Source organism: Corvus hawaiiensis, chromosome 1, assembly GCF_020740725.1.
Source record: "Corvus hawaiiensis isolate bCorHaw1 chromosome 1, bCorHaw1.pri.cur, whole genome shotgun sequence".
Classification (NCBI taxonomy): Eukaryota; Metazoa; Chordata; class Aves; order Passeriformes; family Corvidae; genus Corvus; species Corvus hawaiiensis.
Genome location: NC_063213.1, coordinates 78,022,821 through 78,050,033, shown reverse-complemented (window position 1 = coordinate 78,050,033; position 27,213 = coordinate 78,022,821). Strand labels below are relative to the sequence as shown.

Sequence of the window (27,213 nt, the reverse complement as noted above, 5' to 3'; positions counted from 1 at the left end):
GAAAAGATTTTGTTGTTAATCTATTCAAACTCTGCCATCATACATAATTTCTTCTAATAATTTGTAGCCAAATATAGCTAAGTTATATAAAGCTCTTGAAAGGCAGTTCTACTAGGGATTGCAAAAACTGAATCAGGAAATTTCTTGTGTAGAGATGATGACAACATAAACATTTTCTACTGAGAAATTGAAGTAATCAATACATGACAATCAATTATCTTTCTTAAACAGTTCCAGTATTACAGAACCACAGAATGGTTTAGGCTGGAAGGAACATCTGAAGGTCATCTGGTCCAACTCTCTGCCCAATTTGACTCACTCAGAGAAGATTGCTAAGCACCATGTCCAGTGGCCTTTTGGCTGTTTCCAAGGATGGAGAATCTACAACCTCTCTGATCAACCTTTGCCAGTACTTGGTCACCTTCACAATAAATTAGCTTTTTCTTGTGTTCAGACAGAACACCCAGTGAATAGAAGAATAATGATGTGGTAATACATCTTCACAGATTGACCTGAATAATTTGCTAAAAAAAAAAAGAAAAAAAAAAGATGCTGGAAGTTCAACAATTTGCAAATTACAAATCATTAAGGAATTTTCCTCAGGAGATCCAAGCATGATGGCCAGAGGAGATGATAATCTATGCTTATGTTATTCATTAAAGCTTCCCTTGTATGTATTCAACAACAATGAAATCTAATTAAATATACACAATCCAAGGTTTGCTTAAGGTTTAAATGAAACAGAATTAATCTTTTTTTCAGTAAGATTTATTTCTGTTGAAATTTCCAAGGCAAGCTCAGACTACCACAGCATTTCCAGACATTGAATAGTAAGAGTTCATAACTAAAATAGCTTTCAAGGACTCACCTGGCACATGAGCAGCTAAAGACTTATCACAAAGAATAGCACTAAGTAAAATTCTGAAGAGCAAGGCCTGTTATCAGGCTTTTCTTATGTGACTAATAGAACCGTGCAGAATGTAGCACACAGTGTCCCAGAATGGATCTTCCATTCACTTTCACATTTGTTAAATAGCCACAGTTGCTGTGTAAGTTTCATGCCAGCTTAAATTCAATGCTAAAAATAATGCCTACTTATTAAAGGTATCTCTTCTAATGTCTTAGCTCCACCTGTGAAACAGAACAAGGTTTGCTTTCTGATCAGAAACACTATAAGTCACTATTTTTCTCCCACTATTTTTCTTCAGTAAGACACAACTGAGAAGATTGCTTTTACATATAAAAAAATATAGATATGTAGATGAGGCTCCTGGAATATTATCTAAGTTTATCACTCCCACTTGCAAAGGAAAAGAAGTATTGGTCTACTACTGTAGCTGTTACAGTCATGACATATTTCTCTGGCACAAAACAAAGCACTGCAAAATAATGATGTGTGCCTCATATGAGCTCAGCAAAACTGGTGAAGGTGAGATAAAGTATAGTTACTTTGTGAACAGTGAGACCTGGCAGTTTTGCAGACTGAAATATTTAATCCACTGAGAGCAGAGTTCCTCCATTAACTGCACCAAAAAACGCTTCACTAACACTCGTAATGTGAATAAACACTTTGAAATTTGTGTTACCTGCTAAAGAGTGAATATATCTCCACGAGAAATGCTATCCACTAAAATATTCACACTGGTAAAACGACATCAGCCTACACTTAATAGCTGCATGCCTGTATTTCACAGGATAATTTACATATTTCAAGGATACCCATTCCATAGCCAATAACCCTGATTAGGAGAAATCAAGTTATTTGAAACTGTGTTATAAAAGAAATTCCAACCCATTAATTACATCAAAAATGACCTTGGTATTACAGATATATTCCCTATCCTCTGTGACATTCAGATAAAGTTGACTGCACTATGCATCAAGCACTGTGATACTCTGAAGTGCAGAGTCATAAATCTGTACCTGTTTATGTATTTACTGACTCATATGCTAGAAAGCCCAAGTGATTATTACTTCCAACACTGCTATGCATAAACAAACTCTGATGAGAATGCATTTATGGTGTACTGCATCTAGTCAGTGAGAAGTCACAGAGGAGAAATGAAATATTGCCAGAAATCATCCTGACTGCTCTACAGGACACGAAAGTCATTTTCTTGTGGACAAAACAGAATTTTATGCAGACCGTATAATCCCTTATAAATTATTTCACAGGGAAAAAGTAGTGTTTTATATGCAAGATTTGAAAGATTTTTCCTACGAGAAAAAAACCCCACACTGAATTATGGTCCAACAATATAGTGGTAAAGGTTGTTGGTGAATCTGTATTAAAAGGTTATCAGTCCCCTCTGAATTCTTCAAAAACAGAGGCAAAAAATAACTTAGGAAAAACAAGACAAGAACAAAGGATACCAGTGGTAGGATAGGTAAGACAACAGCAAAGGCAGAAGAAGACTATGACCTTACACAGACTGGGCAGAGAGTATAAAGGTCTGAAAAGGCAATGTATTCAACAGAAAAGCCACAGGAAACAAATAATGCAACATGTGAAAGTTATGACACACATCTGCATGTATGAATTATTTCTTTGTATAAACTTCCAATAGGAAGCCAAGAGGCAGGAAAAAAATATAATTATTGCACTAGACCCAAAAATCTTTTCTGACATAATTTGTTAATGAATAAGAATGAAGATCATTGTGCTCCCTTTATGATTCTCCTTAGCATGCAAAACAAAAGGAACTCTCACAGGACAACTATCTGTCTGAAGAACTAAAACTTGACAAGTTTAGGAATGTCAGCACCTCTATATGGATCAAGTACACAAGAACTTTATTTGGGTTCTACAGAAATTAGTGGAGATACTTTCCACACAGCAGAACTCCATCGAGCATACAGCTATTGCACAGTTGTTGACATTAGACGTGTTACTCATTTGAGCAACTGTCTGTCTGTAAAAGATTCACAATCAGGCACAGTATATAAATCTCAGAGCTATTAAATCACAGGAACTACACATGTATTCCCAGGGGTGTTGGCTTATTTTCTTAAAAAAAACAAAGTAAAAATATGCCTAAATTTCTGCCAGTTTAATGTTGGAAACAAGGCTGTAAGAACTAGTAGAGTATTATGTTGGAATTGAAGAAACATCTAAGACTGAAAAGAGCTCTTCCAGGATGCACTTCTCTTTGTTTCAGCATTACGTCACATAATTTCTTCAAAAGAATGATTTAAACTTGACTGTAAATGACCCTCATTATTCTAAAATGTGTCCCTCATTATTCTAAAAAACTTAATCAAAGTAAGGACATAGTGAAGAGAAGAAAATGAATGAAATAAAATCATGGCAAATTAACAAATGTGTATAATTTTAAAGTACCAACATATATATTTAAAGAATGAAAATTTACAGCAGGTTTGGACCCATATCCAACTCTTCAAATGCATGTAAAAATGCGCATATATGTGTATATACATTTGCATAAATACACATACACACACACACACACACACACATATATATATATATATATATATATATATATATATATATAGTGGTAATGTGAAGGCATGTTTTTCTGTTATCCAAAACACCTGGAATGCAGGAAGCAACCTGGTCCCATATCCTGTTTTTCAAAGGTAACCCATGCACTTGTTGTCTGACTATGCTCTGCTACCATTCACCTTCAGGAAAAAAAAAAAAAAGCTTTTGTTATATAATTCTGTACCTTTACTTATTCAGGTATGAATATTTTAGCCCTGTGTTCTACTTCTGTAATTTGCCTGAAGCTCACCTGTCTGTTCTCTTGCTACGTGCTTGTTGTTTCTCTGTTTCCCTTTCTCTTACCATTGTGATCATTCTTTTATCTCTTCCCTCCCAGGTTCTGCGCTTAAGTAACTGGGCAGTTTATACAGCTATTCACATTTAATTTTTCATTGTTTCCAGTCAATAACTACTAACATATTTTCCTACTTTCTGTCTTTAAAACCGGTAAGTGGTGTCCATCTCCTTATTCTTCTTGCCCTTCCCTTTTTACAGTCTAAAACGCAAATCCCCTCCTTCTTATTTGGACTTGAGAGCTGTTACTGCTTATATTTTTAAGGTTTTGCCTTGACACTTCTACCTGACAGTAGTAAACAAAATCAGTACATATTTCTCATGCCTTCAGCCATAATGCTTCTGTCTATATATATGTAATACAGAATCCCTGTAAAACAGTGTCTAAACTTCAAGCTACAACCAAGCTGAGCATGATCAAAGTCACTTCTGGAGGGAGATGACTTGCTGCTAATTCCCCAAGGGCAAAGATCTGATGCCTGCAGTACAGAAATTACTGGGCTAATCAATAAAGACCATCTGCATATGCATAACCTCCAATGTTTTGGCAGTGAAATAATAATAATAATAATAATAATATACCAACCAAGAAATTGCTACAGCACTGCATGCTGCCTTTTAAGCCCTTGTAGAAGCCATATGACAAATAGAGACAACTCTTGCTCCACTAGCTTGGCTGAGGATTCTTTTACTGACCAGCCTTATTCTCTGGGTGCATACTAAATAGAACACTGAGATCAGATCACCTTTCTAAGCAGAGAGATCCAAAGCTTAACATTAGAGTTTTACAGATTTTATTAAACTGTAGCACAAAATTATATTTTTAGCAATCTCCTAGAATTATAGAATTATTTAGGTTGGAAAAGACCCTTAAGATGGAGTCCAGTCCTTAACTAGGCACTACCAAATTATTCTTACAGTTCTCTGTTCTTCTGCATTATATAAAATTATAAAAAAAAAAAAAAAACCAAAACAACCAAACCCTGTTCATTTCTTCCTGTTTTACTTGAAAGATATAACCTCAGCAATCATCAGGTAATTTTTTTTCCTTGCCTTACAGTAAATTACATCCTCCTCCTGCTGCTGAGTTACATGATCCCTGCAGTGTGGGTGATTATTCTCTGTTTGCTATTACAATGTACAGTGTAGAGAAACATTGAGAGAAATCTTAGGAAATGCAAGCTCTTTTTCAACCAAGTTTATTACATTTGCTGGTGTGGCTGAAAACAGACAGAAATGGGATTTAGCCAGTGTTGAACAGACTGATGTAGGAAATCTCTGACATGCCAACTATAACAAAAATTCCAATTTACAGTAAACACACAAGAGGAGATCGGATGGGACTCTGGGACACTTCAAAAAATGTGATTATTAAACACTATTGGAAGAACAATTCATTCACTGGACAATAACTTGAGTTTTTCCTTACAGCAGATACAAGGCAGTATCACACATTTGCACCAGAAGCTCTGAAATGATAATGCAGCAGCAAGATCGGGTTATTCCCCACAAAATTTTCATTAGTCAGCAGAAGAAAAGAAGTTAAGTATTCCTTTCATAACTAGAAGCACCAGTCTTTCCTAAAACATGAAAACCAGCTCTCTTATGCATGTGTTTTTTCCAATTACTTGAGAACTTAGTAAAAAAATACACACATAATATTATCTAAACACATATTTTTGAAATTAACACTAATGTGAGACAAGGGATAGGATGATTTTGAAGTATCTCTGAAAATGTCTAGAATTTCTGTTGGCACACTACTGTAAATACTGGTGTTTCAATTATCATGTTAAAATTTACATGTGCACTCAGAAAAATTCAATAAATGAGTCTAAGTTTACTTTGAATAAATTTAAATATTTAGAATAGAACCATTCTGAGAAGTTTTCTTCTCTTTATTCCCCTAAAGTAGCTCTGATGTAAGTCTTGTGACACTAGCTAGAAAATACTACCACTAGTGTAATACATCCAAGCAGCTGAAGTGGTAGATTAGATAAAGCTCAACTTCTAAGCCACATCATGATTAAAGTGAGGGGGTTAAAGAAACTGATGGAGTATGAGAGATTGATTTTATCATAGAATAAAATTATGTAATGGTTTAGGCTGAAAGAGAGCTTTAAAAGTCATCTAGTGCAGCCCTCCTACCATGATCAGGACATCTTCAACTAGATCAGGTTGATCTTGAATGTTTCCCAGGACAGAGCATCTACCGCCTTTCTGAACAACCTGTTGCAGTGTTTCACTACCTTCATCATAAAAAATATCTTTCTTACATCTAGTCTGAATCTAATCTCTTTCAATTTAAAATAATTAATCCTTGTTCTATCACAGCCAGCTCTGCTAAAATGTTCATCTCTGTCTTCCTCATAAGACCCCTTTAGGTACTGAAAGACTGCAACAAGGTCTGCCTGAACTTTTCTCTTCTCAAGGCTGAACAAACCCAGCTCTCTCAGCCTGTCCTCACAGGAGAGGTCCCCCATCCCCTGTTAATGTTTTTGTAGCCCTCCTCTGGACCCATTCTAATTGATGCATATCTTCCACCTGCTGGGGGCCCCAGAGCTGGTTGCAGTAGTCCAGGTGTGGTTTCATGAGGGCAGAGTAGAGAAGAACAATCTCCTCCATAGACCTGCTAGTCACACTTGACTTTTTACAGCCCAGGATACTGTTGGCTCTCTGTGTTACTGTCCGGTTTAAACCCAGAAAAGCAAAGCAAGCTAAGTCTCTGTGCATAAACCGGAAAGAATTTAGAAGGTTCAAAATATTCCCAGAAATGAGATTAAAACCAAACTAGGTTAGATGTTGATGCCAAAAAATGGATGTATTTTATTTAATTGTAGAGAGGCCAAGAGAAGGGAAGAGAAAAGAAAGAAAGAAATGGAAAAAAGAAGTGTGCGTGGGGGGCGGGGGAACAGGGAGAGGTGACAGGGGTTAGGTGGAAGCATATCACCCATCCAAGGGTCCCAACGACGTCTCGTTGCTCCCCTCCATCCGGTCTGCTGGTGGTGAGGGTCCTCCATCACCTCCATGGCCGCACTGCCACACGCCGTGCCATGCTGCCACACACCAAAGAGTACAGAATCCCATGGATTAATATACGCTGTGGGCCAGGTGGGAACGCCCACGTGCCTCTCTTGCAAGGGCCAGCTTGACACTGTCCCTTGCAACACTGAGTGTGTGTTGCATCATCTCTGGTGTTCTGGTGCAGGGTCTGGGGACCCCTTGGCGGGGGGCGCCTGTGATGGGCCATGTCACCCCCTTCTGCTGTGGATAAGCTTCCTCCCCCCTGGTGAGGACCCCTCAGCTGGGCTCCTCTGCACAGTGGAGGATGGGCAGTCACTGCACCTCTGACCAGAGGCTTTTCCAAGATACCCAAAGCCTCTCCTCCCTTCATCCTTTGGTTCGAGGGTCTGTGCGAGCCTGGCAGCTGATAGCCCTGGGGCTGTGGTCTCCACCTTTGGAGGTGTTAAGCCTGTGCTTTTTGAATGTCTCCAGCCCTGAGTTGTTTCTTTATCTTATCTTCATCAGTGAGCGGTGTAAGGCCTCAGTCAGGGCCCCATTCAGGGTGCAGTAGTCTTCTCTGCAGCTTTTGTAATACAGTTTTAAAAGTCCTTCAAGAAAATATTTAATTCATAAATTATAATATTTCAGTCTCTGACACTCTGGGCTGAGAGTGCACATGGCCAATGCATGTTCAGCTTCTCACCAACCAACCACTCCAAGCCCGTGTCCGCAGGGCTGCTCTCGACCTATTCATCCCCAGCCTGTATTAGCAGTGCAGTTTGCCCTGACCTGCGTGCAGCACCTTGTACGTGGACTTCTTGAACCTTATGAGATTTCCATGGGCCCACTTCTCAGGCTTGACCAGTGCCCTCTGGATAGCAGCCTATTCCTCAGGCGTCTCATATTTCCCACACAGCTTGGGGTCACTCAGCTTGGTTTTCTTCAGGCAAATAAATGTGATAACTATTTTTTGCCATTTTATACAATGGTAAGCATGGTATAAAAATGTGGGGTTTTCTATATATTTTTAACATTTTACTAACCTTTCATCAAAATGCCATGTTCTAGTTTAAGTGTGTTTTTAGAGACATTCTGGGTTTCTGTCTGGTTTGAATTCCCCTTTCCCCCCAGTTTATAATTGGTTCTTTTTTTTCCCCCCCTCTGTTGGGTATTTTCTTCTGAAGCTTTTGTCAGATCTTCAAGGTCACCATGTCAGGTTACCTAATCTGCATCTTCTTTAAATTAAATATTTTATTATAATCCTTTCTAATCACAGAAAAAGTCAAAGAAAGAAATGTGAAAAATGAGTAGATTGGAACTACAATCCCTTGAACTAAATTCTCAACATCTTCAATGGAAAGAAGAAATAGTCTGTCATTTCTACACCTGCTTTCATCTGCTCTCCGGGGTTCTTCCTGCTGTGAACACCCTAAAGGCTATTTCTCCTCTGAGTACATAGATCTCTTTTTAAGCTGTCATTTTATACACTTAACATTCTGTGCACTTGAGTGCACTTACCATTTGCTTTTTGCTGCAGCTATAAATAACGTTAAGAGAATATCATTGTTGAGGTGTCTTATCCACACATATGCAATGGAATCAGCAGGTTTTACAAAACATTTATCAACATAGCATTTGGATTTTTCACTCTGCTTTCATTTGAAAAAGCAAGAGCTGCTACAAATGGTTTTCTCTAGACAAAGTGGTATGTAATTATTCAAATTGCTTTAGGCTATAATGGTTGTACTAAGCATTGTTCATTTTATTAATGTCGAATCTTAATATCTTTAATATATTAAACAGTGATCTTTTAATTCACCGCCTAGACAAAGATTTGTGAGTAAATATAATAAAGTAAACAAGAAGATATGGCTAATTTATTAGACAAGTAATATACATAGCTTGCTGAATTGCTAAAGTTTTACTTGAAGTGAAATAATTCTGTGGTAGTCCAGACCACACATTGTATAATGTAATCAGATGCTAGTGATTAACAACAACAAAAAAGTAATTGGCAAAACCCTTTTAAAACAAATGTTTTCTGTAGGAGAGAGGAGGATGGAACCAGTTCTTACAAGGAGAAGAAGGGAATAAATTTGAAAATTAAGTCAGAGGTTCTGTATCCTGCCTAAAATGGAATTTCTATGTATCTGCAGTCACATCTCTCCTACCTTTCAAGATGCCATGGACTTTTCTGCAAAATTCAAACAAAAAGCATGTTTTTTAGTATTGAGGTTCAATTAAGGTTATGGAAAGCCCTATCTTGAAGCAGGTAATGCATTCCTTTAGGCGGTCTAAGTAATCTATGTTTTAGATTTTATCATATTTACTCAGATGGTAGTACCTTATGCCAAGAGACCTGGCTTCTGAAGTCTACCAATGCCTGCTGAGTATTTTTTACAGACCCAAAAAACAGCTTTAATTAAATTTTCTGCTCAGTGACATATTTGCAGATCTTTCTGTAATTCAAAATAAACCCAGTCTGTAATTTGAATGGGGTTTTCAAAAAATGCTTCCCAAAGATTACCATAATTTATACAATAGAGTAATCTCCTGGCAGGTACCAAACTTGTTTTGATTGTCAGTATTACTACCTGAGTTTTTTGAAAGAATATAAGACTGAAAGAAGCAATGAGATTCCCATTTTCCCAAAAGATTACATTCTCACCAGAATAAAGAAGAGTGAAGGTGGATAATAGTATATAAGGAAGTATCTGACGCTACCTCCTTTTCCCAAAAGAATAAATGAGCATTGTATTTTCATTTTTTTTTCCTCCAGATTTTAACCCATGAAACAGAGGCTTACAGGCTTCAATATCTAATCTTTCCAATAAAAATAATAAATATATTTAAGTATATATTTAAAAATTGCCACAATCCAAATTGAAAAGGTTCTAAAATACAGAACAACTGGTTAGCAAAAAATCAAGTTGTAGGGAAATATTTCTTTCTATTACATGTGTGCTAATGCTAAAAATATTTTAATAATGCTTTCAATAAAGCATCTATTCAAGTAGTATATCCTTGACTGCAATGATAACCTGATATTAACTTTCAGTTAATCATTCTCCCTGTACTTATTGTGTAGTTTAAAGTGTAAGGACACTGGTTTACTCATTAAAATAAAAATTTTAAAAAACCCCAAAACCCTAAAAGCCATATTCTGTACTCATTTAAATACTGTAGTCACTTTCCATCATTTTTCTTGTACTGGAGATGTTTAAGACCACCTATTGATTATTTCACTTGACCAAGATCCTAAGTAGATTTAATATCTGTATTTATTTCAAATCATACAATCGTGTGTAGCTGGTACGAAAAACACGGTTCAAGGACAAGTATCTAGAACAGATTACCCTGGATTTGTTCGCTGATTTTATCAATAGACATAGTGGTATTATGAAACAAATGACAGTGATAAGTGTGTCCCATAAGAAGCAACAGAGGAACAGACTTTAGTGAAGCAAGGCAGTGGTGACATTCAGCAATTGTATCTATGTGAGCAAGTTCCTCTGCAGTAATGTAATGATACAGATAAGCTTTGTAGAATCTGATAATAAAATAGTTTTTCAACAGAAAAAAAAAAATCTCAGAGGAACCAGTGCATTTCACTTTCAGCTATTAGTGCTATGATAATTCGGGCACAAACACCTGTGTTATTTTTATGTAATAATTCTTCTTCTGTTCAATGATAATTCATTTACTTCTTTTTGGTTTTATTTAAAATTTTCATGCACAGTTTTAAAAAGAGAACTTAAAAATTGTTATTAATCTCATATGAAAAATAAAATGTTTCTTTTTTCTTCATGGAAGACTTCTTAGGCAGATTTTTATGCAGAAAAATGTTATAATTTCTCCAAGTTAGATTTCTTTAGGAAATTACTAATAGTAGCATATCCTTCCAATTGCTGGCACAAGAGTTGCATACACATGAAATGTTAGCCTGGGAAGTTGGCCCTCAGTAAACGTATTTGATGTGCAGACATGGTCTTCTGTATGCTTTCACTCATAGCCATCTGCTATGTGGGCACTGTTCCCATTCACAAGTGGATTGGAATTTTTCCTTAGAGTATTCATGGCAAGAAACAGGAACAATAAGCCAAGGCTTTCCCCTTCTACCAGAATCACTTTTTTTTCTGCTTATAAACAACTGACATAAATGCCCCAGCACAATGAGAAAGGGTGTTTCAGAAAACAATATCTGAAAAGCAGAAAAACATGTCATGAGAACCAAAAGTCCTGCTACCAGTAAGATTTGTTGCAATGGCACAGTAGAGAATAACAATAACCACTTCTGGTGAGAAAAGATAAAAATAAGCAAGTATCAATATGATAGGACACTCTCTGCAAGTAAAATCCTATGGCAGAAAATAATATTAGAACATAAACTTTATTGTAGAAATACGGGACGTTCTTCAGAGAACACAGGCGAGTATCAGTGTTTCCATAAATGAATTTGCTATTCTTAATTCCTTCATATCTGTGTAATTAGATATCTGTGTAATTAGATCAGCAAACAGATTCCCAAACACCATAGAACGCATGATCACAAAATAAGCTGAGTAAACTAAAACTATCGAAAACAAAATGAGCAAGAATCTGCTTGTGAAGTTTTTGGTTACAGTGTTCACAAACAACAAGGTCTGAATTCACCAGTGAAGTTACATCAATGGAAGTTGCTGTTTCAGTGAGTATATGGTAAAAAAAGGAGCTTATGTTGGAGCAATGTACCTTTCTTCCTCACGTACAAAATTCCTGTTTTCATTGCTGTGGACAGTTTGATTCTGTATGAGTATGATGAGGACAAATCTGAACTATTTCCACTGCTTCTGTCTTGACATCTTCCACACAAAATAGAGAATGAACTGAAATTAGTATAACTGTGATTAACTTGAGTGGGGAAAACTGAGTCTTCTCTTTTTGAAAAGAATAAAAAAGAGGTTAAATTACTCTTGAAAATGAAGGAGTACACAACTGAGGCAAAACCAAATTATAAATGTGCAGTGATGGCTAGGAAAGAAACATAAATAAACCTACTGAAATGGTATTGGGGGAATTGGTTCTCCAACCATTATCTGCCGACGCAACGTTTTCATTGCCTAAAAATACATACTGCCTTCAACACTGTTGCTACTTTATTGCATTTTATACTCAAAAGCCAAGAAACTAAATTCTCAGAGCACTGAAGAAGAAAGCATTACTAATATTAATACTGTGACAGATTATTTAATTCAATTTCTGCTTCTGGGAGTCAAAATGGGCCTACTGATTGTCGGAAGGTCTGTATTTCCCAAATGACTGTACCCCACAAAGCACCTTATGAAATGAAATACATCCATGCAAATGGAAAACAAAACAAAAGGCTATCATTTCCTTCCTTCCTTCCTTCCTTCCTTCCTTCCTTCCTTCCTTCCTTCCTTCCTTCCTTCCTTCCTTCCTTCCTTCCTTCCTTCCTTCCTTCCTTCCTTCCTTCCTTCCCTCTTCTCTTTCACTCTACCCCTTACTTAGAATCCACTGCTTTGGGTTTATACTATAAGAAAAGGGAATAGCTCATACCAATTTCCATGTTGTGTGCATAATGTATTAATAAAACTTTGTAAGTATTTGTGGGCGCTCTGATTTTTGTTGCTGCTTTTCAGCTATGGGCATCTACAAATCTTGGGTTTTCCTTTCCCCTTCAGTGTAGGATGCCACACTACTTACTGCTCATTAAGAGCGTCTCTTGAAGCATACTACTAAAAACACAGGAAGAAAAGCAATTCTAACATCCATTGGGGAAAAACTAAGTATAGAAGGCTAATGAAAACATACTATGTTTGAAATTAGGTCACAGACTTAAAGCTGAATGTTGTGCTCAAAAGGCAGTCTCTGCAGAGAAACAGGACTCTGAAGAAAAGCATTTATCCAATGAGTTGTCCAAGAGGACTCTGTTTAGGAACTATTCATACACATAGGCTTGTTCATGCAGCCTGGAGTGAGTCTCTCTCTTAGTAAATCTCATCCCATCCAAAAAATATTTTGTATGAGGCATACATCTCTAAATAAAAGCATATCAACATAATGAAATAATTCTGGAACTTCTGTCCATTTGTTCTCTGTCCCATAACTTTTCAAGAACCAGAGTTCTTGTTATTCTAAATCAGAAAAGTGATTTCACCAGATGCAGGTTGCAATTACTGTCCACAGAGAAAAGTCAGATTATTTCTTCAAATCTGCATCCAGTATTTAGACATTGGATGGTGCCAATTTACCTTTAAGAAGCATTGTTGGAACCCTGGATTCTGAGAATTTCAGTCTTTCAGTGCTGAGAGGCAGTGATCCTCAGAAACACACTGTATTCAATCCAAAACCCTGTGAAAAGTTTCCTAAATTGTGTGATAACACTGAGGTTGTTGCTGTGTGATTAAAAGTTATGTCGCTGGGTGAAATACGTAGAAAAGTAGAAAATTAAGTTTAGAAGATATAGGTAAGAATAGGTTACAATACGGAGGATTTTGGGTGTGGATTTATGTCTTCTACCTTCTCCTTCTTCTTCACAAACCTGAATGTTATGTCATTGGGTCAAAAGTTCTGCACTGCAGAACATGAAAATTTAGTAATTGGATTGTAAGTAAAACATATCTTATAATTGGCTAGTTTAGACTTTAAAAAGCTTGGAAAAGTAAAACTCATGGCCATTTTCCACCCTTCCAACATAGAAGCACACTCTGTGTAGCTGTATTACTGTAAGATATAATAAACAACTAAGTCCAAACAAGAATACTCGCTCTCCTGCGTCTCAATTCAAATTCTGAGTAAAAAGAACTCGAGATGTAAAAGTAAAAGAAAGAAAAAGTAATAAAGCATAACATCTTTAATATGTATATTTATATGACTAATGATTAATTATTTTGTTTTCACAATGTTTAGACAAGGTTAAGCACATATCACAGTGAGCTGTAACAATCTCACAAGAATATTTTCAGCAATTATTATAACTAGATACAACTCAGGAGTCCATCAAGGGACACTTAATTGGTTTAAAATAATGATCTAATCATAAAGACTGCACATAATTAATAACAAACAAAATCTGCAAATAGTCAGCTGTCTCCCATTAATCACTACTGTGCAACTCATCTGTATTATCTAGTTATGTAAAATGGCGTGAAGAGCCTGAGGAAGCAACAGAATTTTACAGTGACTTCTTGTGCTAAGTACTCCTTCAGAAGCAATAAACATTGAAAAAAAAATCCATTATGATATGATGGTGGTGATGGATAGTCCCCATTCAATAGTAGTCAGGTAGAGTAACCTGGCTCAGTGTCATTCTTCTTGTTGGGTTCTTTCTGATTGTCCAAAAAACCCAGCCAGGATTACCAGCCGCACCTTGTGCCAGGAGGGAAAACAGTGGCCCTTCTTTGCCTGAAATGCTGTTAAACTCTGCCTGGAACACAAAGACTCACAGGGTCAGAGAAAGCATGAAAGAACAAGGATGTAATGAAAAATACGCTGACTTACATTTGGGGTAATAAATCGAATTTCATCTTTCTGTGGTTTTTTTTTTTAATATTTCTCATGTCATTAGAGAAAGTGAGATCAAAAGGGACAGATATTCCTTAGAAACTTAAAAAACTACAATAGCAGATTTTGTTCCTTATTCACCTACTTTGCTCCTCTATTTTTTCCAACTGCTGTAATTCCTCTTCTCTTGCTTATACATTCTAACAGGAGGATTCAATTTTTAACCTCACATACAAACTAAACAAAACAACTCCCCAGAAAACCCTAGAAACCTGCTCACTGGCCTCTAATTGAAAATAGAATTATCACTCTTTAATAAGCACACAGATTCCTGCTAATCCATTTCTCACAATTTTTTATAAATGTACAGTATTCTTCACATTCCTGTAGGAATACATAGTTCAGTCAGATTTCTTTCAGTAAAGACAGAGGGAATGTTTTAAATAATCAAAAGTAAGCTTCTTCTGAAATACATCACTCTCCCACTCCCAACACACATTACGAATCAATATTCATTCTGTGTGTTTTTTCAGCACATCCTCTGCATAGTGTTCAAACAGTTTTTAATGAATCCTGCAGTCTGTACTTATTCACTATGGCTTTCTTTGTATATCCAGAAAGGGACACACGACTGAAAATTACTGCAGACAGAAATATAAGGTGTGTTCGGATGAGATAAGTTACTTTCAGAAAAGTAATTTCAATTATTACTTACAATCTGTGCCGGTGTCGCTCTGTAGGCTTCAAAGAGTACTTGTAAGAGCAAAGACAATGTTTTACTCCCTGTCAGCAACTGTAGTTATGCAGGAATTAGCTGATACAAACCACCATGGAGATGAAAATAGCATTTATACTGGGAGTGCAAAAGAAAATGAGATGCTCTGTTACTTAAATTAGTTGAATTAAATTTTCATTGGCCTCACTGAATATTAATCATCCACACAGTTTGTATTCATATTGCACCCAAAATCTTCTCTAGTTCTCATACATGTATACCTCAAATCACTTTCCTTTTATATATATTTAGAACTGTATATCACAGAATGACAGAATAAGCTGAGTTGGAAGGAACCCACAAGGATCATCGAGTCCAAATCCTGACCCTGCACAGCACCAGATGCAAGAGCCACACCATGTGCCTGAGAGTGTTGTCCAAACACTTCTCGAACTCTGTCAGGCTTGGTGCTGTGACCAGTTCCCTGAGGAGCCAGGAAACACCCTTTGGCTGAAGCACCCTTTCCTAATATCCAACCTAAACCTCCCCTGGCTCAAATTCAGGCCATTCCCTCAGGTCCTGCCACTGGTCACCAGAGTGAAGACTTCTCCTCTTCCTCTCAAAAGGAAGTTGCAGACTGCAATGAGGTCTCCCCTCAGTCTCTTCTCCAGGCTGAAAGGCCCAAGTGACCTCAGCCACTCCTCACAGGGCTTCCCCTAAAGGCCCGTCACCATCCTCGTTGCCCTCCACTGGATGTTTTCTAATAGTTTAATATAAACTGAACATATTATTCAAGGTGAGGTCACTCAAGTGAAGAACAGAGTTTAAGCCTAAACACAATGCATCCTAAAGGAAGAAGGAATGATATTGTTGAAGGTTAGAGAATACTATAGTATTTATAATTGCAATTTACAATCCTAACTTTCCTTACACATTAGAATTTTACAGGAACAGTTAAACTCTAAGCATGAAAATGTTCTCCTAAATACAAAACTTTTATTTTTTTCTGTTTAATTCAAAAATCTAAAACTGAACAAACCAACCCCTAATCTAAACAGCACATCCTTAGTGGTAAGAAAAAGTTGCAACAGCTGAAGTGTGTACCTTACGGTGGAGAAATTAAATGATATTTACTTTTTTTTAATTATTAACCAGGAGTTCTTAGGAGCTAAAAGCAGAGTTACCTGTCTCAACACTGTTAAGGTAAGGCCACAGAAGGAGAAATTCACGATAGGAAAGTCCTAATTCCAGGCCTGGCAGAAGCCTGGTAGAGATCTGGTTAGCACATTCTCTTTAAGGGATCCGGGCAAAATCTCCCCACTGTGACAGACTGTGAAAAGAAGAAACTGCTAATATGTATATCATTGGTCAAACAAATACCCCCAGGTTATGGGACAGATGGCATCTGTGACCACCAATGACCACGACACCCCCCGAAATATGCCTCTGTGGACATCCAGAACTAGGACTATATAAGGGTAGTATGGTGGTCCAGGTACTCAGAGATAAATTCAATGATCTCAGACCTAGGGGGAGGTTAACAAAGCTTGGAAAGAAGGACGTGTCACTGATAATGGGTGCAGAAAATGCAAAATTTAGGGGCCACAAGGACACTTGGCAGAACTCCCAAGATAAGAAAGAATCTAATAAAACCAACTCAGCAACTGTGCTGAAATCAGCTCCAGCTGGGTCAAAGGTAATTCCAGCAGGGGAAGATTGCAGCCATTGATTCATGGCCCACTGATCCAAGAAACCCACCGACTCAAAAGAAGAGAAGGACTGAGCATGCGGACTGACTAGCATAAGAAATGAGGGAATCATTTAACCAATAGGAGATAGAATGCTAGTTAATGAGGAAACTATGTAACTTGTAGACAACAAGCATTACTTTCTCTGTTTGCTAAAATTTATGAATAGTGAAAAGATTTGATAGTGGTGGACTCTGTGGACCCAGCACCTGTCAGAGACTGAAATATTATATTTTATGACTTAAACATTTTCTTAAAGGACTTTTAAAACTGTGTTACAAAAGCTGCAGAGAAGACTACCACAGCCTGAATGGGGCCCTGACTGAGGCCTTACACCGCTCACTGATGAAGATAAGATAAAGTAACAACTCAGGGCTGGGGACATTCACAAAAGCACAGGATTAACACCTCCAGGATGAGGACCACAGCCCCAGGGCTATCAGCTGCCAGGCTCGCACAGACCCTCGCACCAAGGCGTGGAGGGAGGAGAGGCTCTGGGTATCTGGGAAAAGCCTGTGGTCAGAGGTGCCGTGACTGCCCATCCTCCACTGTGCAGAGGAGCCCAGCTGAGGGGTCCTCACCAGGGGGGAGGAAGCTTATCCACAGCAGAAGGGGGTGACATGGCCCATCACAGGCGCCCCCCGCCAAGGGGTCCCCAGACCCTGCACCAGAGCACCAGAGATGATGCAACACACACTCAGTGTTGCAAGGGACAGTGTGTCCAGCTAGCCCCTGCAAGAGAGGCACGTGGACGTTCCCACCTGGCCCGAAGTGTCTATTAATCCATGGAATTCTGCACTCTTCGGCGTGTGGTGGCGTGTGGTGTGGCAGCATGTAGCGGCGTGGCCACAGCGGCGAAGGGAGACCCTCACCACCAGCAGACCAGATGGAGGGGAGCAACGAGACGTCGTTGGGACCCTCGGATGGGTGATATGCTTCCACTTAACCCCTGTCACCTCTCCCTGTTCCCCCACCCCCCACGCACACTTCTTTTCTTTCTCTCTTTCTTTTCTCTTCCCTTCTCTTTGACTCTTTTACTATTAAATAAAATACATCCGTTGTTGGGAAATGGTTAGAGGATCAGGGGCATGGATCATTGATAGAATTATGGGATCAATAAAAGAACTATACAAGCAATAGGCCTGCAAGCAAAGGTTAGTGTGAGAAACTGTCTGCATGAGAAAAATCTATGTGTGAGAAACAGGCCTCGGAAACAAAAAGGGAGTTTTGAAGCAATGCAGCTGTGCAGATAAGATGTGCTGACCGGGGGAGAAGGGAGGCTGAACTCTGAATTCTTTTAATCATAACATAACTGTAGAAGCTTGCCAATGTAAGTCCAATTATGTAGAAGTAGAAATGCGCTTTGATAAGTTTTAAGCCACTTAAGAGTTAACAAGCTGGTATATTATATAAGTGCCTCGGGATTGCTAATAAACGGAGCTTGCTTTTATCAACCATATTGGTTTGGACTGCAATTCCTCCCCTTGCCGGAGTCCACGGACCCTTTTCCGACAATCCGTTGCACCTCGTTTGGTTTTAATCTCATTTCTGGGGATATTTTGAACTTTCTGAGTTCTTTTCGGTTTATGCACAGAGACTTAGTTTGCTTTGCTTTTCTGGGTTTAAACCGGATCGTAACAGCACCTCTTTCTGCACAGAACCCACCAGGAGAAGATTGAACCAAGTCCCCTGCCTCACCATCAAGAACCCCAAGGTGAAGGAGAATTCCTCTCACCTCTCTCTCCCCACCTCTCTTTTCCCCACCTCTGTGCCTCTTCTCCAGCTCTCCCTCTGCCCTCTTTCTCTTCCCACCACCCTGCCAGTTCTTCTGCCTCTCCCTCTCCCTTTCCCCTTTTCTACTCCTTTCTGTCTTTCTATCTCACATTTACTGTTAAATAAAATCCATGTTGTTGACTTTGGCATATGGTCTCATTTGTACCTTAACTTGAGCAGAGACATCTTTTGCTGGTTGGATATTAATATTAGTGAAAAGAAAAATTCACTCTGTCATTTTCTTACCTATAGGTTTGTAAATGATAATATTTAGCATCTTAGTCAGTTTCTTTATAAATGCTCATGAGTCAAAATCCAAAATTGTACTCAATTATTTCTCATTATGATTCTTAAGAACATGGTGAAGTTTAATGGACACCAAGCATGAAAATTGTTACCCATTACTTCTGTGAAAGAGATGATATCCAAAAAGTAAAGCATAGGGTCCAAACGGTGATTTGAAACTATGTTTAAGCTTCTTTTTTTTTTAACTGACTGAAAAAGAGGTTAGTGGGTATATTTCTTCAAAGCTTAAATACATTTCTACTAGCTACTTTTCTTCATGACTTCATTTGCTGAATATATTTTGCAAAATCAACTGATGAGTTTTGGACTGTGCCTGGATCTTGCAGTCCATGGTCAGAAAAAAGCAAATCAGAAAATCTCTGCCTGCATTCCTTTAAAGCTAACTGGTTGTGCGGGCTGGGTAGGAATTAATTGTCTTCTATCACTGTTACATGTATCATTCAATTAAGTCTTCACTATGTTTCTGTGAAACTACTACATTTTTAAAGATATATATTTATTTCTAGACATAAGAATCTTCACTGCATTTGTTTCCATGTACTAGGTACCAGTCCCTAATCCAACATCCTATGACACTCCTGCGGAAATTTTAATTGAGAACATGTGTTATGAGTGCGTCCATGTATTCACAATTCAGCCATTGCATTTTTTTAAATGCATCTTGCTTTTTAGACTGTTTACATTTCTTCAGGATGCAACAGAGCAGCTGGGCTACACACCAGGTCATGGCAAGATGTCTTAGAGAATCTCATACTATCCTGAATCAATACCATAAAGCCAAGATAGCTGTCTCCAGACCAACTCATCCTTCCTAGCCATCAGAGATCCTTCAAACAGAGGTGATATAACATTTCTTATAACCATAACAACTCTTCTGATGTTACTAGAAATCTACACCATAGAAAGTTGTCTTCATTTCATTCATGGCCCATTTGCCTTTGAACTAAAATGAGTGAATGGTGGCCATCAGCTACTTTATCTTTAAGTTCTGGAACTTCAAGTTGAGTTGTAGTGTGGTTGATGCTTTATTTTCTCACATTTTAGTATAATCTTTTATTTAAATGCAAGAATGTTTTTTAAAAAACAGCAAATACTTGTGAGACATGGATTATTTATTTGTTTCCTAAAAGCATTATGACAGGTATTTACTGAACATGTGCAACCTACTTTTAGTTCACTGAGTATCAGATCTGTAGAATTCTGTCCTAAAATTAATAACATCAATAGAAATTTTAGCACCAATTCAGATGGAAGCAGTTTTGTTGCTTTCACAACTAATAATTCAAGGTCACAAATCCAAATCTTCTTATATTCATCTAAGTAAAAGGAAAAGAAAATATGGACCAAGGACAAAATAGTATCAAGGAGATATTGAAAACTTATGTTAAGTGTTCAGGGACTCAAATAGAGAAAGAAATTTATAGATGAAAATGAAACTGCTAAGACAGTATGTAAGCTTACTGATTACCTATTATATGCTTCATTACTTAATTAATCTACTACTTGCCTAAACATACTTTCAGAATACATAGCATGCCATAATAAAAGTGATCAGGGTCTGTTTTGCTCAGTAAAACAGTATGTGAGAGGAAGTCAGCTAAATCTTATCACAGCAAAGCTTGTCTCCTGCTGACATGAAAGAGAACTGCACAGCTAAAGCTCTTCAAAGGCTTTGAAGATGTACAGCATTGTAATCGTAGTCAGAGATAGTGAATTTGGGAGTGTGTCATCTGATGAGTCCCTTATAACTGAATTCCTTTATTCCACCTCTCTGTGTTACACTTTAACCTACTCAATGAGATCATGCCAGTGTCACACCACTCAAGCAGCAACATCTTTAACTATGACTCACTGACATCAATCATTCTTGGTTTTTTATCACACCAGAAAAAAAACCACCACTGCCTTTGTTCCCTATAAGAGACTTTTCACTTTTATGTTAATGTGATAAAAGAAAATACAGAAACAAACCAAAATTATTCAACATTTAAAAGAGTGTAAAAGAACTTCATGACATTCAATGGCATTGAAAAAGACACCTGTAGCATTCCCATCCTCAAAATATTCTTCTCTAACTTGGTCATATATAACTGACTCTGCAGTTACTTAGACGCAGTATGAACAAATTATGAGATGTAATATGAAAAAATGAATATGATCTATATTACATTTCTTAGTCTATGAGCAGGTGTGTGACTGAATATATTCCCTTTTTGAAGATGAGGCACACGTCAGTCAGCATTTTGCGTAACCTTCAGAATGGCACAGATGTGCACTCTGATATAAAAATTCTGCACTTGTAAATTTAATTAACTTGTTTTGAAACAAGAACAAATATTTAACTTCTAAATCTATACATTCAGACTGCACTTAGAGCCTTAGAGGTATATAAAATCCCAAGTAACCCAAATTAATCCAGAATGACAGTAGCTGTACAAATTTGCTAGACAGGTCAGCTGATTAAAATCTTAAATATTATTTCTGAAGTTTCTAATACTTGAAACATTTTATATTTTTCACTGAGATTAAGCCTAATTTTGTGTCCCAACTTTAGGTTAGATATTGTCTTCTTCTATGAGCACCAACTGAATTAAACATTTGAATTTCACCATCCCTCCTAACAATTCAATCAGTTCAATCAAGACCTATTTTTGTCAGGCTAAATTTGTAAAACAACACTAAAATGAGGACATAATTCTCACTCTCTTTTTTATAAGTTAAACAGTAATGAATGATGCATTCAGTCTGAGCTATCAAATTCTAAACCAGATAATCTTGGTACTTGTTCCTTTAAAACTGTAATTTTATTTCACCAAAGAGCAAATAAATAAATAAGCATTGCTAGTTTTCATGGACCGTGATTTTTTTAAGAATAGAATATTTTGTAAAGAGATCCAAATGCATATTTTTGAGACCAGTTCAAACATTTCCACTCACATTGAAGACATTTTTAAAACTGAAAATTAAAATAATATTTATGCATTCTGTGGGAAAAAGAAAAATCAAAATCACTACATTTTGATGAGAAGTGACACAAACAATGCATCAATTCTCTAATCTCCACCAGCATAATTTTTAAAAGGTTAAGACTGTTATTTGAGTAGAAATTGTAAGTATCATTTAAATGTTACAGCTAGCTTCCCCCCATTTTTCATTTTACAGATTGGGTTTTTTATTATAATTTTCCTATTTCAAATGCTTTCCCATCAACCCACTTTTCTTCTTTAGGTTTAGAAAAAAAGCAAAAGAATAGGTATGAAAAAATTATTATGCCAGACAACAAGTATAAGAAGATGACACGAGAAACTTCTTTAAATGAGTGGCTTACTCTAATGGAATTTAAAATATTTAAGATCGTATGAAGAACAAAGTATGTGATAAAGTAAGAAAAATGATACAATCAGAAAAACAGTCAGGGGGATGACAATAATAGAACCTAGCTGTTTGCATATCATTTAACTGGATCTACCTATTTAGTGATTGATTCCTAGGCACCATTCTTGACCACCTTTACCAGGATAATGGAGCAACATATTTAGATGACCTGATCAATTCTTAGTTCTGCTTACGCTTCTTAGTGTGGGACTGATAGAGGTCACTGAACAGCATTCTGATAGATGCTGAAAGGGAATACTAAGAAAATGTTTCTTTTGAGGCTTTTTTTGCTAAAATACTTATAAACACTGACTTACATGGTTATAGACTTTAAAGGAGCACCAGACATTAGGAAAAAAAAAGTTTTTATAGAAAGGAAAGTCAAAACAATGGTGAAGTAATTTTTGTTATTTACTTAAGACAACACAAACACTTAATAGGAGGTGAATGACAACTATACAAAAAACACAAGAAGATACTTACTTGATGACTAACCAAGACCTTAGAAATATGTTTTCCACCAAACAGTCTTGCAAGCCTCCACTGAAGATACCAGAAGCCTGATAATATAGCAGCTTTCACTGAAAGAGAAAAACAAAGTATTGAACATGGTCAGAAAATAATGTTTTTCTTTGCATGATACTTAAGCAAGCAGAAAACAGCATAAGCATTGGAGTGTCCTTTGCAGTAGAACATGTAGATGTTAAGATGTTTATCCTGGCAAATCTATAGAGTCTGTACTACAGTAATGAATGGATTTTTATTTTTATGCAGCTGTTCAAAATTGGAACTTATTGAAATAATTAAATGTACAGCAATGGTATTTTCAAGGTTTGTAAGTAGCTTGGGAGCAATACATAAGTCCATATCTCATGCCAAATATAGGAAAATGAACTAATTTGAGAACCTTTTGAGTTAAATCAAGTTAATTACTCTCTTAGAGAAATAAAGAAGCACTGATTCTGAAACTGTTCAGAAACCACTAAAAATACTCAAACAACAAAAATAGCCTAGTTCTGTTTTTGCACAAATTTAGAATCAAATCTGTTTTAGACAATATTTTTCTTCATTTATAGACATTACCAACCCTTTTCAAATATGCCTTTTATCAATATAATCTCATGAAACACTTTTCTTAGTTATTGTCACCTAACTAATCTCACAGTATATGATACTAATAAAAATTAATAAATCAACCAAGAAAAAGTTAAATAAAGATATATTAAATCACTAAGAAATTATTTTTGCATTATTTCTGTAAACACCCCCCCAGAATATCCAGTGATATGTATGTAGATTCCTAGTTAATGTGAGTCCATAAACAGAGTCTAGGTATACAATATATAAACTGAAATAAACTTATCAATTTAATATTTCTTTTTTACTTGATAAGCTTTAATTTCTATAGATCTATAGACACTCTTTCAGGCACTGAAAGAGTCTGCCTTGTATGGAAGACCAGTTAGTTTTAAAAAAGCATGTGAGACAAAGAATTACTCACTGAACTGTAAATTCTACCAGTAAAATATATGAACATCCTTTACCAAGAAGCTTTGTTAGCTTTATTAAAATGCACTGCTTGTTTTAAAATACTCATGAATCATTTATAAGAAATAGGAAAACCACAGGCAAGCCTAACCCTCAGTTTCACATGCAGGTGTTTTGTTATGCCCCACAAAGATATCATTTTTCAAGTCAAGAAACCTTGCTACTGACAAACAAGTTCTCAAATATACCCTGAAGTCTGTGAACAAGTGCTTGGGTCAAAGTATCACCGGAAGCTGCAGAAATGGCTCCACAATAATATCATTTTTACTGCCCTTCATTTGCCTCCTTGTAATATAACTGTAAAGTATCAGAGATCTGTAGTCACCCCAGAGAATCTATGAATAGTAACAGCTAGAAAACCAATAGAACCTACATTCTACAGTGTAAGCCATTTATAAATAAGGTGTCATCTGTCTCAGAACAAGGCTCCTGATTCTTGGTTACAGCTGAAATGTGTCATCAGTGACATGGCTTAATTGCACGTGGGCCTGTAATCCTTCCATACAACAGAAAAAGTATCAGTTTGGATGAGGTTTTCCTTTTAAAGTATTATAAGATTCACAGTCCTATCTGGGTTTTTTCCACACTCTGTTCTTCAGAATGTAAATTTCTTCATTGCTAAATTCTCTGCTTTCACCTTTGCTAACTTTTTCTGTCTTACTTCCACTGATCTCCCCCCTAATATTGCTTTTAATATTCCACTGGGATAATTGATCTCTGTCTAGGATTAATCTTACAGGAACTGTTATTGGTATCTTTATGAATTATAATTCTATTAAGAATGACAGATGAGTTGTTCTTCGTAAGCTTGATCCTATGAGTATTAAGGCTCTGTTGAAACACTGAGATATGTAGAAGTAATTATATTATTATTAATAATATATTAAATTCATGTGATTGCCACTGTGATTTTAAGCAAATAATATATGAATAATATTATTATTAATATTGATATTAATATAATTATTGCCATACTAATCATCAATTGCTGTTGTCATTATTAATTGGCTTAGAGCTTGTTTCTGTTGGGGTTCCTCCCCCCTTGCCATGTCGTCCTGGAAGAGGGGCCCTGAGGGGGAGGCACGGGGTCTCCCTAGCCCCTGGTCAACCTCGTTCCCCATTGGTTGTTTTGTGTTCCCCTGCGCGGGCAAGGACCCTCGGGTACCATGATTGCGGCAGTTTCCTCGGCATCCTCAGCCATGCGGCTGGAGAAATAAACATCTCTGAAACATCTGTCAAGAATCAGTCCATATATTTCTTTTCCACAGGCCTCATTGTCTGATACATGTGTTGCAGTATCCGCACTGTAAAAAATGGTAGGGAACTGCGAGCAAAGCGATCCCCGATCCCTAAGGACAGCGACTGATTTGTGAGTAAACTCTGGATTTCTCTTCTTGTTTTCATTTTGCTGTTCCATCTTGAAACTATGGAGGAACTGTGGAAAGACTCTTGGCTCTCAGAGCCGCATATGGACACTTATCTTAAACTTGAAAAGATTCTTGAACAATGATTTGTAAATTTTAGCTTAATTCAAGCTCAAAAAGAGCTGAAACATTTCCTTTCATGGTTATTTAAGAACTTTTTCTACGTTTCTTGGGACTTGATTCTTACCAAAGACTTTTGGGACACTGTTTGGACACAGTTAACTTCTGAGTCAAAATATATGCTGATGGAAGACTATTTTCGTGAGTATTATTTAGTTACTGAGACTGTTGAACAATGTCAGCTGTGTCCTGGCAAAGGGAAGCCTGGCTCAGGGACCGTGTGACCTCGGCCATGTGGACCGAGCGCTCTGCGAGCAGCAGCGAGGCAGTTCCTGTGCACGGGCAGAGTGACGCAAGCTGCAGTGTCGGCAGTGCAGTGAGGCACGGCGGGAGTGGCGCGACCCAGCGATGCCCGCCTGTCCCCGTGCAGTGCATGGTAGAGCGAGCCCTGTGAGAGGAGCAGCACGCAGGTGGCGGCTGGCGGCGATGGCTGCGGAGCGGAGCCGCACCCAGCTGAAACACACGCTGGAGCAGGGCGTGGGGGGGTCGTCGATCCGGGGCCCGGCCGAGACGTGGGTGCGGCACCAGGCAGCGACAGCGCAGCTGCGACCAGAGGAGGCGGCGGCACGTGGGGAGCTGAGCGGCGTGGCCTCGCCCAGCCCACACAGCCCCGAATGCGACCCTGGTAAGAGCGTGCAGACACAAGCAGCTCTGACGGCCCCAGCAGCCCTGGCAATTCCAACATGGGAGCAAGCGAAAGAGAAAAAGAAAGCAAAAATGCAGCGCGACAGAAAACAGCAACCACTTGGAAAAGGGAAAAAATCATCGTAGCTAAGGTTTTAGGAATAGTAAAATGGTATAACGTTAAACAAAATTATGGTTTTATAACAAGATGTGACAACCAGGAAGACATATTTGTTCACAGAACTGCTATTAAAAAGAATAACCCTGAAAAATACCTCCCAAGCTTAGGAGATGGAGAAGTAGTAGAGTTCAAAATTGTGCAAGGTAGAAAAGGGTTACAAGCAGCAGAGGTCACTGGGCCTGATGGTGTTTTTGTGAAAGGCAGTATATATGCTAAAAATCATGTTAGACAATATCTCCATTATAAACAGTCCTTACAGTCTCCCTTTCCTAAACCCACCTTTCCCTTTTACTCTATATCCTATTACCCCCAGTGTATTCCCAATCCATTTCTTCACCCACGGTTTCCCTCACAAAACCATGCTTTTTGCAATTGTTTCCCCAAAAATCCCTTTCCAATGCCAAGCCGGGGATGAAAAGGGGGAGGGAAGAAATTAACTATTTTTGTTTAGAGTTCCAACAGGTACATATAGAAGAAAACCTCTCCTGCCTCAGTTTCCCCACAAAGCATGCTCAGAGAGTCCTGTCTCCCTTCTGTCAACCTTAAGATGTTCCAGAGAATTTGTTTGGATATTTAAAGACTCAGGAGGATGGCTTGTTTTGTTTTGAAACTGTCCTTGTTATCTCATGTTTATCCAGTTGTTTTCAATGTTAAGTTTTAAATCTCTTTTTGTTAAAAATAAATGGGTGAAATGTTGGGGTTCCTCCCCCCTTGCCATGTGGTCCTGGGAGAGGGGCCCTGAGGGGGAGGCACCGGGTTTCCCTAGCCCCCGAGGTCAACCTCGTTCCCCATTGGTTGTTTTGTGTTCCCCTGCGCGGGCAAGGACCCTCGAGTCCCGTGATTGAGCAGTTCCTCGGCATCCTCAGCCATGCGGCTGAGAAAATAAACATCTCTCTGAAAATATCTACCAAGAATCGGTCCATATATTTCTTTTCCATGGGCCTCGTTGTCTGATACACATGTTGCAGTATCCCCACTGTAACATGTTTCCTCTAAGCTACAGGATTCACAGGGAGTGGAACACCATACATTCAGCGATTATGATGTATTAACTTATTTACTTCTATTAGTGTGTTTTCTTAAGATCCCAAATT

General features: G+C 37.8%; 1 protein-coding gene across 7 annotated transcripts in view; it reads right to left on the bottom strand.

The window, feature by feature from the left end:
• The window catches only part of CDH18 (cadherin 18), a 522,886-nt gene that overhangs the window by 382,602 nt on the left and 113,071 nt on the right, over window positions 1–27,213 (bottom strand). For all 7 annotated transcript variants that reach the window (XM_048311338.1, XM_048311426.1, XM_048311373.1 and 4 more), the window contains one exon: window positions 22,706–22,803. The gene's annotated coding sequence lies outside the window, so the exon portion shown is untranslated. The remainder of the gene's footprint in view (window positions 1–22,705; window positions 22,804–27,213) is intronic.